Source organism: Mustela nivalis (assembly GCF_964662115.1).
Source record: "Mustela nivalis genome assembly, chromosome: 1".
NCBI classification, from domain to species: domain Eukaryota; kingdom Metazoa; phylum Chordata; class Mammalia; order Carnivora; family Mustelidae; genus Mustela; species Mustela nivalis.
The window spans coordinates 107702243-107726851 of record NC_139020.1 but is presented as its reverse complement, the minus strand read 5'-3'; the positions used below and the strand labels follow the sequence as shown (position 1 = coordinate 107726851).

The 24609-nt window shown below is 46.8% G+C and overlaps 1 protein-coding gene across 24 annotated transcripts in view; it reads right to left on the bottom strand.

Moving 5' to 3' along the window:
- The window catches only part of LPP (LIM domain containing preferred translocation partner in lipoma), a gene marked incomplete at its 3' end in the record, with an annotated part of 643639 nt that overhangs the window by 590933 nt on the left and 28097 nt on the right, over positions 1 to 24609 (bottom strand). For 3 of the 24 annotated variants that reach the window (XM_082694097.1, XM_082694108.1, XM_082694125.1), the window contains exon 1: positions 10738 to 10756. The exons of 14 other annotated variants lie outside the window; for them this stretch is intronic. Of the gene's footprint in view, positions 1 to 741; positions 892 to 4770; positions 4898 to 10737; positions 10804 to 24609 lie in introns of those variants that run through there. 7 more of the 24 variants (XM_082694120.1, XM_082694106.1, XM_082694109.1 and 4 more) reach the window with 6 other exon arrangements.

Here is a 24609-nt window from a genome sequence, read left to right as displayed (position 1 = left end):
GCGTCCCTGTTTCCTCACCTGCAAAACGGGCACATTCCTCTCCACCTCTGCCTGTGGGGGCAGCTGAAGTGGAATGGAAGGAGGAATGATTTGAGAGCCAAGAGACCTGGGCTCCAATCCCCACTAATCGGCCCTGTAGCCACAGGGTGAGTCAGCTGTGCCCCCGGGAGCCTCCACTGCCCACCATCCTGCTACACACCAAAGCAGACCAACCCAGTTGTCTCTTTACCAGTCCATCTTTACCAGTCCATCCACCGTCACAACATCCTGCACCCCGGGATTTTAATCCGAACTGCGAAGCCATACAAATGCTGCATAGATAGCAATATTTTTTTATGCTCTTAAGGCCAACCATAACTCTGCTTTTCAAGCTAAAACTATCCTTTCCCAAGTGTCCACAAACATCCTTCTGGCTTCTGGCTCTAGCCCTAGCAATCGGACAATACTCCCAAATTACCTTTCTACCCATCTCTGGCCAGGCCTCAGGTGGGAGGAAATATCTCTTTTTTTTTTTTTAACATACAAATAGAATTTTCCCTCGGGCAGAGTCGGTCTCTAAATCCCACTGTGAGAAGAGTTCCCCTGGGAAAGCAGCTGTCCACACCCCAAATTAAAGTGGCCAGCGTTCCCAGCAACATGTTTCATGGCCTTGCAAGCCTTCAGGGCTGCCAGCACCAGGTCTGCGAGCCCCAGGTCTACGAGCAGAATTGCCATTCGCTCTATCAATAATGATGTACTCACGCGAGTCAGGCCCCACAGGCAGCGGGCCCTCCGCCGGCCCTCACTCCCTCTCACACACCCTGAGTCTCACTGCAAAGAGGTGGTCCCAAGGCCCGAGGGGAACAGCACTGACACATTCTCTCCTCAGCTTCCAGAACAAGGGGCAAAGGAATGGAGGGGACGGAGGTGGGTGGGGGGTGGTGGACGGGGGCGACTTTGTTTCTGGAAACAAGAATTCAAATCCTGCTTCTCCTAAACCCTGAGTCACCTCCTTCTCTTCCAATAGATCAGTGTGGTGGGTAAACATTTCCATATATGGAGAAGCAGGCCAGAGGATGTCAGAAAAATCACCCTTCTCTCCCCTGGCACTTGAAGAACATGCCCCCACTTATGACACAATTCCTTACTCAGAGTAAATGATTAACCCCAAAAGAAGTAGAGTCTCAACTTCTCCACAGGCTGTCCTGTTCCACAAAAAAGGGCTCCCCAGCCCAAACAAGGAAATGACGGGGTTGAAAGGCTTTATGTTCACCTGAGGAATAGGGCCGTCCAGAATACAATGACATTTATGGAGTCAATCTATTAATTCAGAGGAAAGGGGGTTGGCATCTGGAGTGGGGGGGGAGGTGTACCTGAAGAGGTCACCAAGAAGCCAGTCCACAGTTCTTCTGATGCCGATGAGGCCAAAATCAATCCCCACCCTTGACCCCAATTCCCTGACTCCCTTGGGCCAAGAATCCTCCTGGGAACTTAGTTTTTGCATGAGTTATTCATAGGACAGACACCAGGCAGGAAAACCCAGAATAAAACCAGACTTTCAGGAGAACATTGTTGTGGGAGTGGGGGAGAGGGAAGAGGGTTAAATGCCTAATTTAAATTGTTGATCAGAAGGTCCTGAGAAGGGGGCGCCTGGGTGTCTCAGTCATTAAGCATCTGCCTTTGGCTCAGGTCATGATCCCAGGGTCCTGGGATCGAGCCCTGCATCAGGGTCCCTGCCTAGCTTCTCCCTCTCCCCTCCCTCTGCTTATGTTCCCTCTCTCGTTGTGTCTTTCTATGTTAAATAAATGAATAAAATATTTATTTACTTATTTATTTATTTATTTTTTAAAAAGGTCCCAAGAAGTGTTTGGTAACTAAATTGAACCAGAAAGTCAGTTAGGAATATATCTGGTCTAAAATGACTTCAGACGGAACTAACAGAAGAGAAAGAAAAGAGATGGGATGCTGGGGAAAACGGCAGAGCAGGGGAGGAGGCGTATGCCTGGAGAAGGGAATCTACACCTCGGCTTCCCAGCAGTTCAATTATTTTACAGTGATCTTGCTCTACTGTTGGCAAAGGCTTTCTCTAGGTCATGTGAGCTGTTTTTCAGAATCCTTGCCCACCTCCTGGTCTGCGCCATGAGGCTGATAGTTCTCATCCCCAGAGAACCTTCCAGCAGTAAACAGCACCACTCAGGGAACCAGGGCACCCAAGCCCTAAGCCCAGGTCGGGCACTCGAGATTGTGGAAAACTCAGTTCTCCTCTTGTAGCTTATATTCTATCATCTACAAAGCAGGTGGATCACCTGAAACTTTCCAGCAACGTGCTCTAAAAGCAGCTTCTACTTGGTCTGTCCCAATAGTCATGACACAGTTATCCCAATTATTTACTTTATATTTTTGCAAATATGCCCTAAATATCCACAAAGCAGCAAGCATTTCTTGCTCATTGCGTGTTTAAGAAACACACACAAATATAAGGTAGGGAAACAGGGTCACCACATGCCAGAACCAGAACTCAGTAGAGAACTCCTGCCAGTGCAGTACCCCCAAGAGGTCCCAGAGGCAGCTCCGCAGAGGCTAAAGGGATGGTCTTCCTTTGTAACTGAGAAGACTGCATGTGGAGCCATGTGACTTGGTGGTTCTGTAGAAAGACTGTCCTCCTGTCAGGAGCTCAGAGTCCCTTCCAATACGCAAACAGGAAGATACCAGCAGAGGGAAACGACATTCCATGGAGAACAGTTGCCCATGGACGACCTGGAAACTGTGAAAACCAAGGAGTAAGCAGACTACAGGGACAGGAATGAAAACCAAGAAAGACCTTATGTATCCCTTCCATTTTGCAAAATTGCATTTGGAGATAAGTTTCCATACCCACCAAGAGGACCCGCATTCCCTGATGTACGTGTACCTCTGGTCAACTTGACCACTGAGAGCCACAGGTTCTGGGTGCTTAAAAGGAGAGAAGACCCTACCACTAAGACCGACAGCCCTCCCCGCCCAGGTCCCAAATCCCCCCATGGTCACCCTGAGGTCTCCAGTGAGGGGCTGATCATTACCTCCTGCAGCTGTAAATTCCATCTTCCCAATAGAAAGTTCTTCCTTATATGGTAACAAAATCTGGCTCCTGACTTTCAACCTCCTATTCTTCATCCTCCGGCCCCTTACAACCATTTGAACAACCTGTGTCTGTTCCACTGCCTTGGAATTTTGGTAGGTGAATCTGGATACAGAAATGAAGCTACCCACGATCTCGACCCTCAGGCACTCTGGCCATCTCCCAGCCCCATCGTGCCGCTAACTCTCAAAGCATCTGTTGTCAACTTGAAAGCCAACCTTTCTGGGTTTTCCCAGGAAGCACTGCTACTAAGCAACCCTTCTCAACCCCCAATACTGCATGTGGACGGCCAGCCTTAGGGACTCATGACACCTGCCCTAGTAATTCCCAGTTGCTGAGAAATGAGGAGAGGGACCTTGGAGACCTGTTCATCCGCCCACCTCTACCCCCTCCCCAACGGCGCATTCCCACCCTTCCTGACAAAAGCTCAGGGATGCAGATCCCATTCCCAGATCCCCATTCCTGCTTCCCTAAAACTGACTAGGCTGTTCCAAAGAACATTAAGAGCAAGTTCTGCAGGAAAAGAGGGCCTGGCCTGCTCAAGCACTCTCAGAGTAACAAAGCAGCCTGCAGGCAGGACAGTGGGGCCAACTTGCCCATCCAACACCACTGCAGACCTTTCTGTCTTTACCATGTGGGGGAGAGAATATTCCATTCTGCCAGTTCCAATGGCACTACTTGAATTCAATGTACACGCAGCAGCAATGCCTCACATTAGCAGCGCACTTTATCAGTTTATAAAGGCCTTCCCAGACAGTCTCACTGAATCCTACTCGCAACTCCACCGGGAGTAGTATACCCAATATCGTGACAGCAAAGAGGAGGCTCAGTGAGCCCAAGTATATTCCCAAGGTCACACCCACAGTAGATCACGAAAGGAAGACTGGTTTAGAAGTTAGACTAGTTGAGATTCCAGGTCCAATTCTGCCAGGAAGACTGTGTGACCTCCGGGCACCTGTTTAACTTTTCTAAACCTCAGTTTCTACACCTGAAAATTAGAAATTAAAATGGCCCTTCTGCCTCCTCTCAGAGCAGTTCTGAGGATCAAATGAGATAATGAGAGTTAAAACCCTCTGGAAAACGGGAAGGCGGTCCAAAAGTGTAAGGGATTATTGTGTGATTACTTGTAAATGACTGCGCATTCCATTACAAATACAAAAAAAGCAGTGAGGTCATTCTCAAGACAAAGAATCCTGAAGGCTCTGGGAATGAAAGGAAAATGATTTGACGTTCTACAGGGTTCTGCCTTCTCTGTGCTTCTCCCTGGCAGCTGAGGCTCAGCGTCCAGATTTTCAGCGCTCCCTTTTCAGCTACAAGCAAATGCCAGCCCAAAGCGAGGTAATACCGAGAGGGAGGTACGGAAGACCCCCTGAGAGCCTCAGTTCCGGAAACGTGACCTGTGATGTTCTCCTTGGAGAAGTTGTTAGAAACACAGGCTCCAGTCTCTCTGCAATAAGCCCGTGGGGAAATAAGCGTACAGTAACGAGCTATTTACCAGAGAGCACTAAGGAAGCTCCCAAGCATGAATTAATCAAGGGCACAGGATATTTCAAGTTGCACATACTAAAAAGACAGAAATCAGCAACCCATTTAACCTCCCAGCCCAGCTCTCCTCTCAGAGGCTCAACCTGGAATTCAGGAGTCCCAGGCCACAGAGAGGTCCATTGGCATACCAGAGGTGGGCTGCAGATCACCCGGGGGAGCAGAGGGTACTCAAGAATCTCTGAGAGTATGAGTTCACTGGACTGGCTTCCTTCAGGCCTCTCCCAACATGCTAGTCATCAGGATTCTCTTCAATTTCTGCAAAGATCCAAGTCATCAATGTCATTTAAGGAGGGGCCAGAGCTTCCCCAGAAAGCCATTTCCAAGGCTGATGAGCACACAGCTCGGTGATGATTGTTTTCTGGTTTGCATTTTATCATCTGCTTCCTTGTGCCTAACATTGGAGAAAGGCACTAAATTAATTTATCACAGCGATGTGTGATCACCTATTAAAAGCATGTGCCCGAATCCCGAGGCAAGATACAGCAAAGAGCTCTGAGATGCAGACATGAATGCAACATGGGACAAGAGGTGGCCAACTCCTTTAGTTCTGACTTCAGCAGGGAATCCTCTGTGGGAGGCACAGACTTCCAGGCCAGGGATTAAATGGGACAGGGGCAGTGACAAAGGACATTTCCAGGCAAATGGAAGGATTTGAGCTCAGGCAATAAAGAGCCGTGTCCAGTGACCAGCTACGTGTGTGGGCCACTAGTGGGCACACAAGTGGAGACAAAAAGAGGTAAGTCAGCCAGGCAAACTGAAGCTAATACTTAGTGTGGCTTAAGGTGATTGGATGGATTCTATTTCTGAAAGCAGAGTGCTGTTTTTTGAGATGCAAAGCTCTGATCAGGTTTTTAAAAAATGGTCTCCTTCACTCTTCACTGGAAAATAACAGTAATAATCACAAAAACAACCATAATTTAAAGAACGTTTACTCTGTGCTGGGCATTATACTAACCAGGCTGCATATATTATCCCATTTGACCCCATCAAACACCCTGTGACATAGGCAATCTTACCCATCATACAGATGAGGAAATAAAGGCTTAAAGGAAAAGTAAACTGTGCAAGTCCCAGAGACAGTAAGTGGAAGAGCCCAGGAATAACTAACTCCCGATGCAAACTCAATCCCTTGCAATTCTAGAATGCACTCTCCAATTTCTAACTTTCTTTCCTATTGTCCAGACTCTGCCTATCCCATTTCTACGAGATGAAATCATCCTTACATAACTATCACAGATAACCATCCTATATACCACAAGCATAACTCTCTACAAAAAGAGTTGGCCATATTCCTGATTTTCTTCTGTCTCCCCAGAAGGCCCTCGGAGTCAGGAGCCTGGCCTGTGTGCTCAGCACTGTGCATACAATGAACACTCGATTGTCACAAGTTTTCAGTTAAACAATGTCTTTGAAGGTTGGGCCAGTGGAGTAACACAATACTGGCTGTCGTCTCCACTCTATCCCTCACAGAAATGGAACTAATCTCAGTGAGGTTCCCAAGGTCTAAAGAGGAGACACAGCCAAGGTGAAGGAGACAGGGCAAGGATGGTGTTCAGGGGGTGGCCTGAAGTTTCCGCAGCTACTCTAAGGCTACGTGACCCTGAACCTGCAGCCAGGTGCCCAAAGGCCTCAGGAGGAGGTAGACAGAAGGCACGGTTCCTTGAAAAAGGGAAAAAAAAAAACCAGGACCCCTCACAAATGTGATCGGTGCTAAGCCACTCTGTCTCTCAGCTTTAGTGAACAGACACACTGGGCTAGCACAGTGGTTTTCAAACTTTTTTTTTTCCTCCGCAGCAGCAGAGACCTTCCTTTAAACAAAATGCTCTGCAGATGCTTACTTGTAAAGGAGATAACACCAGAGCTGCTCCGACTGGGTTCCAGAGCTCCCCTTCCCCAGCTCTTCTCCCCCACTTGCCGCCTCCACCACCCAGTACCCCTATCCCAACCCCACTCCTGGAGTTCTGCAATGCTGTGTTACTCAGGAAAGCACAGCTTGAAAACCAGCAGCTTTCTGAGCTCTTCACAGTACCTCCCAACTCTCATGGTGTAACCTCCAAGATGAGCTGTACCTCCTTAATTAAGCAGCTCTGTGTTTTTACCAGGGAGACAGCTAATATATGGGATAGCAGGGAGGAAAGAGTTCTCCAATTAGGAAACTTGGAGCTTCGTCTATTTAGGACCTGTGTTCTCACTAAGCAAGTTACTCATATCTCACTAAGCCTCATTTTTCTCATCTGAAAAATGGGAAGTAACAGTGTTATCTACCAAATAGGGCTCTTAGGAGAACTACCTAATGTGTGTAAGTTGCTTAGTAAAGTGTGACGATAAATACTGCATTATGATCTCCTCATCTATAAATGGATGTAAATTCACAGATGGAAAGAGGTAGCACTGTGTCCAAAGCAAAGAAGAGGCTCAAGATGTGACTGGGGCTCAGTGCTCTCAGGCGCATTTCCAACCTGAAAAAACAATATGACAGCAATAAAGAGCTTGAGGAAGGAAAACATTTGTGTTCCCAATTCCCCGCAGCTCATCTGTGAAAAATCTTACAGCTTGTTTCAGGAACCTCTGAAACCCAAGGCCATTTTAGGCTTCCAAGAAAGTCAACCAAGACAGTCAAGGGTGGAGAAAGCAAGGTTAAGAAAACCACTGACCCAGGTCATTGGCACAGGAGGAAGTGTTAGACCGGGCATCCCCGCTTCTGCCTTCCATATGAACCAGCCAAGTGGCTTCAAAAATCCCATCTGTCTCTGAGTCTCCATTTCCTTATCTATAAAAGAGGAGTGAGAACAATCTTCCTTTCTATCTCCCCCTAATTTAGGTAGAACCAAGAAGTTAATGGGTATGAAACTTGAAAACTTCTCAGCTCTATACCTATATCATCATTTTGATTATAACCTCAAGGAGAAAGTGGAACCACTCTAAGAAATAAACGTGCCCCAAACTTGGGAATCGTCCCATCTGAAGGCCCCTGCTCCAACTGCACGATCCCCTGTCTGTTGCCTGAGTTTCGCCCTAGGCTCCCTGGCCATCCTGAAGGTGCTGCCAGCTTAAGCCCCAGGTCACCCTGGCATTCCCAGCGGACCCCAACCAGTAATATGAACTGCACAAGAAATAATATCCCAGAGCCCTCAGGCCAGCATTCAGGATCTCCAAGATGGGCCCAACCCATCTCTCTAGCCACATCTCCCATTATATTTGCTACATGAATCCCCCGCTCCAGGGAAGAATGTACCCCCACTTCCTCCAACCCTGAGATTTGCCCATATCTCCCCACTAGTGCTTTGCCTCCAAATTTGATTGCAAAATCTTTTTTCTGTGCAATGAGGAAGCGGATCCCCAAGTTTTCACCCCCCATCCTTTCTCTACAGACAGTCCCACCCATTTCCAGTCCATTAACACCCACATCAAAAGAAGAAGAAATACTTCCGTATTTCTTTGTAGTTAATAAATCTTTTCGAACACCCCATTTTCTTAAATGCTTAATGTCAGATAGGACCACGACACCCTTTTAACAAATGAGGAAGCTGGGGGTCCATACGGTAGTTAAGTAGCTGAGCCCATGGGCCAAGTTCAGAGCCTGTGTCATTACCCACTCTCCCCCAGCAGCCAAGGACAATCAAAATCCCACTATGGGGGTGCTGGGCTGGCCTGCCATTAGCTCACTGTGGGACCCTGGGCAAATCACTTCCTTTTCCTGAACCATAAAATGAGAACCCCGGGGCCACCCCACACATCCACACCCCGTTTCTGTCCTCCTGAAGGGTTCAGAATGAAACGCTGGAGAAATGTTAACAAGGTAGCGTCTCACACACGTCTGGGCAGTCCCCTTCCAAGCCTTCCCTCCCACGCCCCAAAGCCCATCCTGAAAGGAGGAAGGAGAACTGACCAGAGTGTCCAAGGGCCCCCCAGAACTCTATAGGGTGGCCCAGGGCACAGCACATGACAGCATCCCCACCTGGACCAGCAAGCCACTCCCCAAAGAGCAGCTGCAGTCATGGTCATGGTGCAGGAAGCTTGTCAGCAAACTGCTGGTGGGACTGGCAATGTTTCATTACCTTGAGAGACAGGAGCATTAATGCGGACTCAGTCTGCACTGCACATGCCTCGCAGCCTGCAGGGTCCACAAGGGAGGGCAGCGGATGAAGCCTTGTCTCCTTCAAGCTGCTTAAGACATCAGCTTCTCTCTGCAGTGGAGGCAATGTGACTACTGCCTGAGGCCCACCCTCTCGTCTCATGTGGAGACAGGATGCATGGAGCAGGCCATCCTGTACTCTCCTGAAGTCCGAATGCTGCCTGCTGGGCTCTTCCAGGACCACAGACTCCGGTACCTGGCAAAAATTCAGGCACCAACGAGTCCAACTCCTGTTAACAACGTGCCAGGGGCATTCATTCATTCAGAAGGCATCACTGATGTCTACTTGAGACACGGTGGTAAGACAAGGCTAGGTTTCTGCTCCACGGACTTTGCACTACTATCTCAAGTGGCTTCCCAATGGCAAGAGGCTAAGTCCAAGTGCTCTATGTGATATCTCAAATTTCTCAGTAACTGGGACTCAACCTTCTATTCTCACCCAGAACTAACTCCCTCCCACTGCCACTCAGCACACATTCTTTGCTTTACTCAGACTGAACTCTTAGCTTGCATTGTTCCCTTTGCTTGAACTACTACCCTCCCCAGCCCAAGATCAAGTAGACATATCCTAGCTATCCTTCCAGGCCTGCTGATCATTCCCAACAGGAATATGACTGCTCTTTGAAGAAAGGCAGCTATCTATATAGTGCCTCATGCCTTACAGGACACCTAGCATCTCCGGCCCTGTCTACTGAGTGACAATCATGCTCTGGCCTCCAGCCCTGAGACAACAAAAACCACTCCCCACATCTGCACAGGTCCCTTGGACAGATGTTATTGCCCCCACCCGAGAACCACCCAGCCACGGTTACCCTCCATGAAACCTGCCTTGCTTCTCAGGGCAGTCGGGGCCATTTCTCTTTCAATTTGCTCAGCCTACAGTCCAGCATGTCAATCATAACCTTCCTGTAAGCTTATCATGTACCTGACTTAGTCATTCTCTTCCCGGGGAGGGTCCCCAATGGAAGAATCCATAAATTCTCCGCCCACAGTGCCAAATCCAACATAGTGTCAGTCTCATAGTAAGTGTCTAATAAACAGCTGGGAACAAATTGTGTAAACAAGACAACTGTCCGGGGCATGATTCCCAAGAGGAACTGAATTGAACAGGAAAATTACAAATCAACCACTTTGATTAAAACTAAGGAAAACCCATTATGATGAGCACTGAGTGACGCAATAAGCTACTGAATCACTCTACAGTACGCCTGAAATTAATGTTAACACTGCATGTTAACTGCATGTTAACTATGCTGGAATTTAAAAAAAAAGCTAAGGAGAACACAACTCAGAAACTGAAACTGGGCAAATGGCCTGCATTTTGGGGATAACAAGTGTATTAATGTTATATATTTCATGTAAATAAATACTGAGTAGAACATCAGACCTAATATATTGCGGTATTATAACTGTACATATTAAGTGTCTGGGGATAATACTGCACAGGCACTTCTAAAGGAGTGTGTAGTGGTGGGTGCATATTCTTGATGGACTCACCAAAACTCCTTCCCACCCCTAAAGCACCTTCTCATACTGCAGAAGCAGACTGCTAGAAACTACATTTCCCACACTGCCTGGAAGCTAGTGAACCAGCATCCAGCCATCAAATGTACTTGTGTGAGACCTACAAGGTGGGAGTGAGGCTAAAGCTTCCTGCCTCCTTCTATAGGCAAGCACCATCGTGAGTCCAAGGCCACCCCATGTGGCAATCCAGTATCCAATAACCAGCAGGGAAGCTACTGAGATAAGTGTGGAGGCCCCAGCAGTGGCTTCCTCATCCCTGGACTGCAGCCACTGTTCCAGCCTTTCTAACAATTTTGTGAGCATCTCTTCCCCAAATGAACTCCGTTCCACTCAAATGATGTGGAACCTCTGTCCTGCCCTCTAAGCCTGAAGATACAGAAGGCCTGGGGCGGGGTGGGGGGTAGATACAGTAGATCAGCTCACTGATGATCCATACCTCGACTTCTTCAACTGCTGAAGTATGCCTTAAGTCTGCCTGTACCTGGGACCTTCTCCCTGGCCTCTGTGGAGGGAAGAAAAAGAGCTCACTTTACCACAATTAGCCTAACAGACCTAGGGAACAGAAATAGAGGGCATAAGCTAATCAGAACCACACAAACTAGTTTACGGCCAACTTAAACTCTAAGTGATGTAAAACAAAGAGTGTTCACAGCAGAAGTGCTGACTCTTTCCGGAGAATTCTTGGCTTGACCTCTTTGTTTTCCAGAATTGCCACTGAATACTTGAGTACCTCAAAGGCATGCCGGCTGCAGACGGAGCCCATCTGCTCTGTGCAGCTCCACAGAGTAGGCCTCCAGAAATGTCTGCTCCTGTCCTTGCTTCCTCATTTGCAAAATAGAGATAGCATGAGTGCCTTCCCTACCGGTCTGCTTAGAGGATTAGATGAGTCACTATGAGCAAAGCAGCAGCACCAGTGGCTGGCACATGGGGACGCCGGCCAAGTGTCACCCGATGTGTGATCTTAAGAGCCAGCGGAGGACACTGCGAGAAGTCCTACTTTGCAAACGAGGAAACTGAGACTCAGAGAGTTTATATAACTTGTCCAAGGTAGGACGGCTGGTAAGCAAGGAGTGGAGGCCGGATCCAAAACCAGCCCCACCGCCTTCCACCAAGCCTGGAGCTCCGTGCATCTGAGCACTCTGCTTGCTGATAGGCACGCTGAATGGAAAAACGTATGCATCTCGAGGAAGAAAATCGGCCTGTACGTAACAGGGCTGTACCCTGGGAGCTCTCTGGGCATCGCAGAACGCTCAGGTCAATGTCATAAGCCCTGCCCTTCAGCAAAGTCAGCTCCTGTGGGTAAAATTAGCTCAGCACTGCTCCAGTGCAGCCTAGAGGCCCGAGGCAAAACCCACCCTGGGCACAGCGCAACCTCACCTGACCCTCCCAGCAGGGGTCCCTCATGTACCTCATTAGGGCCTGAGATGACTCATTTTGCTCTTTCCTGTCTCTGGCTGCTGAGGTCACCTCTCTACTATCCAGAAAGACAGCTCCAAAGGAGAAGTCAAGATGAAAATGCAAGCCATCATTCTGCATTCCTTTCCCCCAGGGCAGTTCACGATCAAGGATGGGGTGCCTGTCTGCCATGCCCGCTGCAGACTGGGGGAAGGTGGCTTTGCCGAGTTATATAACCAAGTCGAGTACCAAAGACAGACACCAGCCCAGATGGACTCCTGAGACTGGCCTCCTTATTTTACTCTAGTAACGACAGTACTGAGCAGGGGAGGGGCCTATTCTAGATTCCTGGGCCCTATAGAACACCGCACATAGAGAATGACTGCTAGGGCTTCCCCTGCATCTTCCCAACCCCATGCCACCGTACTTGAAGGCAGAGCTCCAATGCCACCTCTCCTGGGGCCTTCCCTGCTCCCATCCTGACCCAGCTAGAATCACAACTTCTATAAAAGCTTCTACCTCCACCCTTATTATTTGGCACTTACTCATTCAACAAATATCTCCTGCATCCCTGTTTTGAACTTGAAGATTCAGAACTAAAAGAAATGAGTTTTGTTCCCAAAGACACAAAACAAACTCCAATAAATAGCTGAAAATGGGGGAGTTACCGGGAATCAGAAGTTTATTCCAAATAGAGATGTCAGGGTGAAATCTTGAAAGGTATATGGGAGGTACCGTGATCACGTGGGGCAAGGAGCGAGGTCTTCCCCAGGGAACAGTGTGTGTGAAGTCATGGAGGCTACAGAGAATCTCGTGGATATTCCTGGAATGCAGGATCTGTCTCAGAGGTTAGTGAGATGATGATGGAAAGAAGCAGAGGCCAAATGACCAAGAGTCTTCTTCTTTAGGCACAGGATTGTGGATTTTATCCTGAATGAAGAAATCAACCAAGGATTTTAGGAACAGAGAAATGGCATGCGTGGGTTCGCATTTTTGTAAAGTCGTTCTGGAAGAACAGAGAATGGGATGGGGGAAGGGAAGAATGATTCAGCCACTGCAGAGGAGAGATGCTGAGGGTGGGGACTGCGGTGGACAGTGAAGATGGAGGAAGGCTGGGTAGGAGTTTACCACACGTGACTCTGGTAAGATCTGAGGATGACAAGAAGAAAAAAGTGACGGGAAGGGTGCTGACATCCAGAACGAGCCCTAGTTTCCAGGCTTGGGTGAATGAAGACAGAGCAGGATATCATTGGTTAAGGGGACAATGCCAAGACGGTTGAGTCGAGGTAACTTTAACATTTCCAACAGGAGTATACAAAAGGCACTTCCAGAGAGGGGGCTGACTCAGGAGGTATAAACTGAATGTAAGCCCCCAGGAGTCATGAGCACAAAGACAGTGATGGGAGCTGACGACAACACTCTACAATGCCCCCATACCTATGAGCTGTGAGAGGAACAAGGGTCAGGGAAGCATCCATGAGGACGGGCCGGAGGGGCAGAGGAAGACTGAAGGCCACAAGAGTGGTCAACAGGCACAATACCATCGGGCCAGATCAGAGCAGGGCTACAAAGAAATGATTTTGACCCCCGCAGACATGGGTAAGAACAGCTTCAGTCAGACTGAAATGCGCTAAGAAGCCCGAAGAAGGTAAGGTAAGGCAGAGAAGAAAAGAGGGGGAATGGCATGTTATCAGAGAAGGACATGTGGGTGTGTACCTTACTTCCCCTACTAGACAACAAGCTTCCAAGGCAGTGCCACCCAACAGAAATGTAACACAAGCCATAAAGGTAACTTGTCATTTGCTAGCCTGAGCCACGTTTCTAGAAATCAAGAAAAAAGCCGGAAAAATTAATTTTAATAGTACATTTAATTTAACCCCATACAACCAACATACTACCACTTCATAGGTAAGGAATACAAAATGTGACAACAAGATATTTGACATTTTCTTTTCTATAAAGCCTTTGAAATCTGATGAATACTTCACACTGACAGCATCTCTCAATTTAAACTGGCCACACTTTAAACCCTCAATGGCCACACGTCATTCTGATGTACCTTTGATGAATCAGGGCCCAGCATGGAAGCTGGCACACTGTACATTAAAAAAAAAAAAAAAAAATGATGAGTTGAATGGATAGGAGATGGACGTAAGGATGAATGCGTGGATGGATGGATGGATGGATAGATGGATAGACTGTCATCCACTGATAAAATCTCTGAACTCTCATGGCTTCTTCTTCCTCTATCAGTGGTACTTTAAATTCCCAGTCTTGGGTCATATTATGATTAGAGCCTTGGTATAGCTTAATATTAACATAAGCAGCATAATATCCATTCCTTCGAAACTTCTTCTCTTCCTTCAAAAATCACAAACGCTGTCAGTCTAATTTTCTTAGAGCAAAACAACTCTGTGAAACACTGAGAAGACCTACCACTCACATGTATCTCAAGCTGGCCACTTACCTCTCTGAGCCTCCACTTCCCCCACCCTAAAAATATAACCTCAACTCAGCATACCTCATAGACTCACTATGCAACTAAAACTAGTGAAGACACTAAGATATTATACAGAAGTCGGGTATCACCCAGAAGTCTCTCTTCATCATAAACATAATACACCATATGAGCTTAAAACACGATAAGCCACCATCAGGTCCACGTGCACACATTCATAAACAGGGCTTGGCTGCATTAACACTAGTATTTTCATCGCCAGCATCACTCTTCTTCCCTTCTCCCTGCAAAAACCGCACAAGGTGTGGCCACTTGCCAGAGGAAAAACAACAAGGTTTTCCCAGAGTCATCACACTCTTGAGGTCTACAGAACTGGATAGAGCTTACCTCCCAAATGGAGACCTACAAATGCTGCTCAGGGTGTGACCGAGCCTGGGAGATGGGGTGGTTGAAGGCTGTTACCTTTCTACCAATGGCACACAAAACATGTCCTATACAAACATCACTTAGAATTTCACAGTGAAAATATTCTCTGCCCCACCCAACTTCTAAGAGCTACATGTCCATGGCAATAACTATTTGGTTTCATCCTGCTTTGAGTATGAAATACAGAAATACTGGGGGGATTAGAAAAGGTATAACGCTGAAAGAAAGACTTCTTAGGTGTACAGCTGCCAAGTGGAGGACAAGAATGAAGACCATCAATTTGTTTCTTTTGCCAGTCAAGGTCACCATCAACAAATCTGATTTAAAACTTCCTTCAAAATTCTGCAGTTAACTGACCAAAGTGAGGGTCCCTCACAGACCCCAGAGATGAGGTCACTCACCTGACTATCCAGCAGCACCCTAAATGAGCAGGAAAGATACAAGAAGAAGAACGTATGGAGGCCTGAGATGCGGTAGAGGATGGAGGGTACAGGGCCATGGGGATACAGTATGTGAGTAGCAAAGCAGAGCCTTTAACCCTCTTGGTCCGAACCCACATCTTTCACGTTTCTCTTCATGTGATCCCATTTTTTAAAGCCAAATTTAAAAGTACCCACAACTCACCCAGCTAGATAAAACTATTGATACAGAGGTTGCAGAGTTAAAGGGAAAAGTTAAAAAACAGATAAACTCTGTGGCAAATGTCATTGAACCCAAACTCAGTTCTACTAGCCAAAGATAAATTATTATTCCACTTGGTATTTCTCAGCCACACATTCTCCACGGACAGTAAAATCCTGCTGGCAAAACATCCATCACAACCAGTTTCCAGCCGATCACACACACAACCCTTTTGTGTCACCCTCCTGGGCCTGAACCCACAGACGTGTGTCATCACCTGACCTAAAGTTAGAGCAGAGGTCAAATCCTAACCAGGCACCACGTTATTGACTTATTCTGAGAAAGACCTGTCGCAAGACCAGAAATACGCAGCGTCCATATGATCACCACTTTCTGTCTGTCACCATTAGAAAGTGGTCTCATGAGAGTGAAGGTCAAGTCAAAGGCTCAGGAACAAGCAGGAGATGGATTGAAGCAGCCCTCTCACCACCAGTGGTCTCGCCAAGGAAACTGGAAGGCACCCTGAGCCGAGGCTCCCTCTTCCCTGAGCCTTGCCAATGCTTAGGAGCAAGGACTCTGGTCCTCATTTTGCAGAAGATACCAGTACCCGATCTTCATAGACATCACTACAAATTCACAGGACACAGAGGCGACATGGTGTCGGAGGGGGGTATCCAGGCTTTGCAATCAACCAAATCCAAGTTCTAAGGCCTGCGCATGCCACCGTGTGACACGACACAGGTTACACACTGAGTTCTGATTTCACCTGTAAGCTGAGGGCATGATGAAAATCCTCCCTCCTGGGGCTGCTGGGAGATGGGACACAGTGCTAGCAAACTGCCCCACACCCGGCGCATGGCAGCTAGGATTTAAAATAAAAATAAAGATACAATTTGTCTGCTTCTTCCTGGTCCAAACCTTTCCCCTCCCCTTGTAAGAAGGGTAACATGGAAATGTTGCTCTTCCTCCCTCCTACAGCACAGGTGCCGCTGTGCTCACACAGAGCCTCCTAATTACCAGGACCCTCATGCCCCCATCCCTCAACCAGCCAAGTTCTAGGTTGTTTCACACCCTGGCACTCTTGCCCACATTCTCCCGTTATCCTAGAACATTCTTTACCATACCCCTATTCATCTCACAAAAGCCAACTCTGCACCACCGCCCCCAGGAAGCCCTTCCAGTCATTCTCTCCTCTGTGTGCACATGAATGATTACACACCAAGGGCAGGAAAGGTATTGCACACCAATGCAAGGCGGGTCCTCGCCAGTACACACACATATGGTCACACACACTGCTAAAATACTGGAGTATTTCTTTGCCAGCTGTTAGGGAGCTACTGCTTCAAAGCCACCAGGTGTTCCCCAGTTTTCCCAATCCCTCCTTAAGACCCCAGAACCTCTCCACAATCCGGGAACACAAAGGATCCCCGGGTAGACCCAGTGGCCCTTGGGTACAGGGTATTCTACACCTTTAAATATCATGCGACCTACATGAATAACTTACCCACTAAAGTAAATGCTGATTTGCCTCCTTCATGGCACAGGACAGATATTAATTACAAAGCAGGATGTTCCTTCAGGGCCAGAAGCGCGTGACTCCTCGGCAACCACAATACTCAGCACAGGGCAAGCTTAGAGCAAACTGTGACGTGATTCACAATGTCTCCTAAGCCTCCCCTCCTCAGCCATGGCCCGGCATGCAGTAGGCTTTCAACAAGCTCTTGCTGTCCATGGGCCTGACTGCCCTACTATGTGCCAGTCTGGACCCCATCCGACTCCCGTCTCCCGCAGACACCCAGTCTGCCTCCCCAGCCCCGGCTGCCGTCCTCCCATCCCCGCCCTCTCCTCCAATGGCACAACCTTGAGGCCAGCTCTCCACTGCCCATTTCCAACGGCCTCGTCGCTAACAAACCCAACCCAAACTTGCCTGAGACTGGCCTGGGGTCCTCCTTCTTGGACCAAAGAAGTGACCAAAAGGAACATGCTCCCTCAAGGTACACATAAGAAGCCATCCATTTCAAAGTTACCCAAAACCGTTAAAAACGGTCCTTGTATTTTTATAATCTCTTGAGGTTTGAAAAAATGGGTGCATATTCCATTGATTCACTTTCCCTTCCCTCATCACGAGTGTGACAGGAAGGACAGGGTCTCCTCGATATTAGTGATGGCGAGGTGACTTCTCCCAGAAACGCAGTTGGTTCACAGCACGGCCAGGGATAAAGTCTCACCTCAGCGTGTCAGTCCAGAGCTGTTGGGTCTCCCTGGGCCAGCCCAGCTCAGTAATGCACAGTCTTCTTGTGCCAGGATGTGCAGGACCAGGATGCCCCTTTGTCACCCACTGTCCTCTAATGCTGCTTTGTTCTCCCCTGTAGCCCCTCCCACTCTCTGACAGCAGGGATTTCTTTACTTGTTTGTGGTCTGTGTGGCTTCCTAGACTGCAAGCAGGAAGAGACCTTGGACTCTGCCTGTCGCCTGTCCCCTTCATCAGGGCACACTTGGACCATGAAAAGAAAAGGGAATTTGAAGCCAGACCCAAGAGTAACTCCCTGAACTACCAGCCACCAGCGACCTAACCATGGACAAATAACTCAATCTCTCCAAGCCTCCGTCTCTTCTTCCATAACATCCAAATAATGACATCTATTTCCCGGGTATTTGGGTAGTTTAAATACCGGTTATATGGTAGCTTAAGAAAAGGATATTCACCAGACCTCCACACGTGACAAGCAGTCAACACATGTCTGCTTCTATCTTTCTGTACCCGTCACCAGCCGTGCCTCCTTCACCCCCTACCTCCCCTCACACAGCTCCTTCTCCTATCCATTACTGCAGCACCAGGCCACAAATGGCCCTTCCCCACCTCACCGTGTCAGCCCCCTCCCACACCCTTTCGAAGGCAGGTGTCTACAGAGGGGACCCACACAGAACTCACAGCTGGAGCAAACCACATTTTCATGTCTGCCAAGCTCTGACCTACTTCCCAGCCAGACCAAAGCAGGTGACGCTGGTAATGATTCAGCAAGAACTTGCTTATTTTTTTCAAGTCATCTTGGACATGAGACATAACCCAGAATTGTGGATTCATGGAACTCAGAGCTGTGGGGTCTACGAAGCCAAGCTCACCAACTCCAACTCCATTATTCTACAGATGTAGAATCTGTGTTCTAGAGAATGGAAGTACCTTAACCAAGAACCAACCCCCAAATCCCCCCAATGATTAGAAACAAGAATATGGCTCCACTTATATCCTAACAAAGGGCCCTGCCCGGCCTACCACTGTCCCTCATCTCAGGAATAATTCCTAATGTCTCAGAGTTTAGATTCTTCCTGATTCCATTCCAGGCAATCCATTCCAGGCAAATATATTCTCTCCATTATTAAATATTCTGTACCTCTCCACACGATGGAGAATTTCTCTAAATTTCCAGCCCAATGAAGTACAGTTCATACACCTAGAAACAAAACTGCAAATGTTTTAAATTGGAAGAGATGGTATAAGAAAAACCAAGAGACTAGAAGTGAGAAAGTATGGAGACAAAACTAGGTTCTGCCACTAACTACTTAGACGACCTTAAGTGAGTCCTCCCCTCTGGGTCCCTTTTCTCATATTAAATGCGGACTGTTGAACCAGGCCTTCTCCAGGCTGTGATATTCCAGATCTATGTGTCTCACTGTCACTCTCAGAACAATATCATCACCCACTATCCAAAACAATCAGACTCTGATTCATTAAGCTCAGAATTGAACACAACTTGGAATGTATCCTTTAATACCTGATTGGTGTTCGTCAATGAATTGCAAAGCTTTCTAAAGGCAAGGGTCTTACTTATATGTTATTACGCAAACAGACTTTGTAAATACCATAAACTAAATGTTGCCAAACTGATGAAGCTATTCAGTAACGCAAAGCCGTGGGGTGACAGTAAAATAAGGCAGTCTCTTCAACAGATCACAATTTAGGCTTCTTGTGACTATGGATTTTCTCACAGTGGTCCCTTTACTCTAGTAATCCTGCCACTGCTCAAGTCCCTTCTTTAGAAACTAGGTATGGAAGCAGCTATAGATCCTGAAGGATACTGTCAATGGGAATACCTCTTTGATTTTTGAGAATGATTCTGATTTTTCAACAGCCACTGAAAGACAATTCCAGTGAATAAGGGAGGCAGGTGATCCAGCTGGAGGGGACCATGCTGAATAAAACTTGACCAAAAAAAAAAAAAAAAAAAAATCATGGGCATAAGTCACACAGCCCCAGCTTAACCCAGATGCCTCTTTTAAAGAAAGTAATTTAATTCAGTGGATTTCTAGGCAGTACCAAACTTGAAGTTAGACACACTAGATCTTCTTAAGCTACCAAAAAAACTCAGCATGTTGATTCAAACGTGGTACTTCTCTCCCACTTCCTGCTGTTCCCCCCCAAAAATGGTTCTTAAAACAAAATGTCAAGTGACCCCCAGTAGACTCCAACATGAGTATAATCGTGGGACTATGTCCATAAAGATAATGTCAGATTTCCCAGTTTCCTTTCCCTACTAAGCACTCGTAAAAGAAATTAATGAAAAAAGTCCAACGCATTAAAATGTTCATAGCAGTGTTATTTAGAAGAGCAGAAATTGGTAACAATCCATATCTAAAAATATGTAAATGGCTAAATTTAAAAATAACACACCTAATCAATGGGCTATGAGTGGCCATTAAAAACAAAGAATTATAAAATAATCTGGAAATGTTAATGAATATTCAATGAGGAAAAAAAGAGCAAACAAAACTGCCTTGTAAGAATATGTATAAGAAAATATTGGTAGATAATATTTTAATAATATATCTGCTTTGGAATAATAATGATGATGACTAACGGCTACTAGCATGACTCAGGACTCCTCCATGAGAGCCTGGAAATACTTGAAACTATGATAAAGGCTGGAGATTTAAATAGAAGGCAATCAGAAACTCCACAAGAAAACAAAAGACTGCATGAGAAATCATAACCAAATTTAGAAAAACCAGCCCAATATAAAAGGTTAATGAACTTCAAAAAGAAACACAGAAGGTGTTCCAAACAGGCAAGAGAACAATTAGAAGGCAGAAGATACATGAGATATGGCAGAAAGCACTTAATTTTCTTCTTCTAACCAAAAAATACAACCTCGTACTCCAAGACTATTAAATTAGAAGAAAAGGCAAGAAGCTCACTGTACAAATAAACAAAACCCTGGGACTATTTTAAACAACTAGAGGAGGAATAAGAGAATGTGCTAGATTGTGATGCTAAGGGAAAGTTCCGTCCCCTGTGAGTGGCTTGAAGGTGGTGACCTCAGAACCCTAGAAAAGGAAATGAAACCACAGCACGACTTAGCCCCAGGTTGAGCAATATTTACCTAGAAATCATAATGTATATGTTGTTGATTGCTTTCAGCTTTTGAAATCAACCCACAGACACAGCACAGAAGACTCAGTTATGGTTACAAAACCAGGCACAAGTGCATTTTACATGATCAATTATATAAACACTGGAGAGGCAAATGTCATGTAAAACATAAGTGACAAATTATGAGTAGAAGTGAGACAGGAAAGGTGGAGAGAAGCCCCAGCATCTTCATCTTACAAAATGGTGGGTAAAGAGATACTGTCCAAAGTTGATACCACAAAAATGGAGATTTATGCACATTATAAAACCTTATAAAGTAAATGAACAAAGAGAATAATTATGTGACGTCACTGTCAACAAATGAGAAGGGGGATTTGATGTACCCCTCAAGGATAAACAAGCTCATCCCTGCCTATCATAAAAGTCAGCAGACCTATGTAAACTAGTAACTCAAAAACATAGGCCCATTTTCTATAGATATGCCACAAGCATGAGAAGAAGTAAAAGCAAAAATGGCTATATGTGGGGAATGACACCAGGGTGGTGAGAAATAGGACAAAAAAACTCTTATTCTGCATTATTTCACTTTATTTTTACTATGAACATTTATTTGAAATCTTTTAAAATTAAAAAAAAAAAATTAGGGGGTACCTGGGTGGCTCAGTTGGTTAAGCATCCAACTCTTGATTTCAGCTCAGGTCATGATCTCAGAGTCATGAGATTAAGCTGTGCATCAGGCTCCACGCCACACTGAGCGTGAAGCCTACTTAAAAGTCTCTCTCCCTTCTCCCTTTGTCCATGACCCCCTCCATCTCATACACACTTTCTCTCAAAAAAAAAGGGGAAAAATATTACAGCCATCCAAAAAAATGAGATCTTACCATTAGCAATGTCATGGATGCACAAATTGAAATAAGTCAACCAGAGAAAGACAACTATCATATGCTTTCACTCATATGTGGAATTTAAGAAACAAAAAAATGATCACAGGGAAAAGGAGGAAAAAAATAAAACAAGACAAAATCAGGAGACAAACAATAAGAGACTCTTAATCTCGGGAATCAAACTGAAGGCTGCTAGAGAGGAGAAGGGAGGGGGATAGGGTAACTGGGTGATGGACATTAAGGAGGGTGACGTGATGAGCACTGAGTGTTATATGCGAATGATGAATTCACTGAACTCTACCTCTGAAACTAATACAACATTGTATGGTAATTAATAGAATTTTAATTAAAAAAATTTTTTTTGTAGGTTAGCCAGATTTAATGGAACTAAATGATTATACAATATTAAAAATTTTTATTAAAAAAATATTTCAAAGGAAAATGCATACAAATAGAATGACCCTGAGGTCACAAAAGCCAAATGCAAGGCAATGTTCTTGGGAAAACCATTATAAAGTGGCACTCTTGTGGACATCGCTAAGTACACCACGAGGCCTCCTTTTAAAGCCCCTCTGCCCCTCTTCCCATTCTCCTCAAGATCCTTAAGTGGCCCTGAACATCCTGCTAGAAAATTCTGAACAGATAATACCCTTTGCTGGCTTCGAAATAAAAAGCAGCCCCTATTGAAAATCTGAAAATACAAAGAATCCCTGAGGAAATCCCGGAGTCAACAGACAGCTCAGGCACACAGTCCTGTGGCCTAGCAGCAGCGCTAGGGCCTGGAGGTTGGAGCTATAATTAGCTGCTTCTGGGCAGACAACAAGGACTCCTGTCCCCTGGAAAGGAGGTAATTAAAGGAGGCAGATTTAGGCCTGAGGTGGTAAGTCTCAAGGAACTGTGGCTCGGGGCAATCCCAACCTGCACCCTAAATGAGGAAATAGGAACCCGCAGGCCTAATGCTCCATTCCTAAACCATTTTTTCCTTCTCCTATCCCCTTCAAAAGCCAGGGGCATGTCAGCCATCAGCCCAACCACTTCTTTGTCTCAGTCACCTAAGAGCCATTCACCAGGCACCCACCACTATGTGCCAGGCTCGGTGCAAAAGGGCAGAGACGAGTCACACCGAAGCCATGACCTGAGGGAGCTGACGGGTGAGATGGGCATAAACGGAACTCCCAGCACACAGCACTGGAGGAGACATGAGCCACATCACAAGAGGACAGAAGCAGGCTGCTGCTCACTGGGATGCCGGGGAGGGCGTCCTAGAAACCACACAGAGGCTGGATCTGAACAAACGGAAATAAGAACATGTGAAGGAAAGGTGGCTTTCTAGAAAGTAGAAATTCCATGAGCAAGGGCATGAAGTCAGCCAATGGAGGGGCTTACGGTTGGACAGGAGAGCTACCCACTGTAGATGGAACATTCGTGTTCGTGACTCACTCACTGGGGCCCCACACAGGCTAGTCTGGACCCCTGGCAGACATTCTCTCCAATCCCGGCCACACCCTACAGGGAAAGAATCTTTCCCCCTGTGATGCAAATGAAAATTGTGGAGCTCAGGGAGAAGGAACAACTTGCCCAAGGTCACAGAGTTGTAAAGGAACAGAGTACAGATTCCAAATCAGGTCTCTGCGTCTCCAAAACCCAAGTCTTTCCTCTCTGTACCACCAAAAGGAGTAGATAAAGAAGGGTCTCTGCCAACAGGGCTAAAGGGATGGCCCAGTGACCTTCTGCAAACGCTCCTGAGAGCTCACAGCAACATGCTCATGGACTTCTGAAATTTCACGCCACTGCCGTGTCCATGCTTAGTGACTCCTTCCCATAGTGTCTGACACTGTCCTGACCACCACCACAGCATCTAGAGGTTTTTCAAGCCCAGGCCACTGGGGCCACATCCAGCTCCCAGGAGTTCACACACCAAGGGGTCCTTGCTTGGGGAAGTAGGAAAAGAGCACACAGCACAACCTACCAAAACCCACGGGTCTGCACCCCGCTGCCATGAGCTTAGAGTCAGGAGTTCTGCCTCATGCCCTGCATCTCACATGTCAGCCTCCATCCACCGGAGTCCCTCCCCACACGGCCAGGCTTCTCCAGAGAGACGGCAGCTCTGCCTGACACGACTCTCCGACCACAGCACGGGGCAGTCTGCCTTCTGTAGCTCTGTGTCCATCTGCTTATTTTCCCTACATATCCATCAAAACCTTTCCCCCTAAACTCGACAAGAGTGATGCCAAATTTCCTCTGTTTGGGAAGGAAAAGAGTCACAGAAGAGGGGAGGACTGAACTGTGACCTTGTCAGGAAACGAAGACGTGACATCCAGCTCAGCTACTAGACCAGCCGGATTCCCCCTTCCACCGGGCAACTCCATGATTTAGGGATATCACTCTGGTATCCTATTCAAGAACAACACCCAAGAGTCTAGGGTTCTACCACAAGAACACAGCCTGAGGCTTGCTCTCCCCACATCACATCCAAGGATCCACTGTCCCATGATACACCTCGTACACATATGGTGCACACTCGTGGCCCTTTCCTTAGACCTCATGAATCTGCACCAAGGCTGGTAATGAACTTAGCACCTTCAATATACCCGTGCAGGGCCTGTCCTAGCCCATGTTCATAAATGTACTACACATGAGCAAGCGTAGTGCCTGGCTCTCAGCTACCCAGATATTCCCGTAAGATTTTTCCATGAATTCTTCAGAACTCTCCAGCCTAGGAATTTAAAGGGGCTTTCCAGGCATTCTCTCACTCATTCTTAATGGTCTTATCCTACAGAAGAGGGAAGGAGTAACTTACATGTAGGATGAACACATGAAGGCAGAGGGATGCCCTTCACTCGTGCATCTGGCAAAAATGTACCGAGCAGTCGGTTGACATAGGCTCCATCTACCTGTGTGAACTGCCTGGTTAGAGAGCTGAAAACACATGGAACCTAACAGCAAGGCATGGGCAAGCAAATTATTAAACAAGTCTTGGCCGTGGCTAAAACCATGCCGTCCACCCCTGGTCTCCAGCTTCCATACCAGCCGCCAACGCACATTTCCCGGAAGTCAGCATTCCTGGGCCGTCAATGGAATGCCAGAACACACTCGTCCATTCCCTCAGCACTTCTCCCAGCTGGAAGGAGTGGAAGATGAAGTACCCGATAGGTT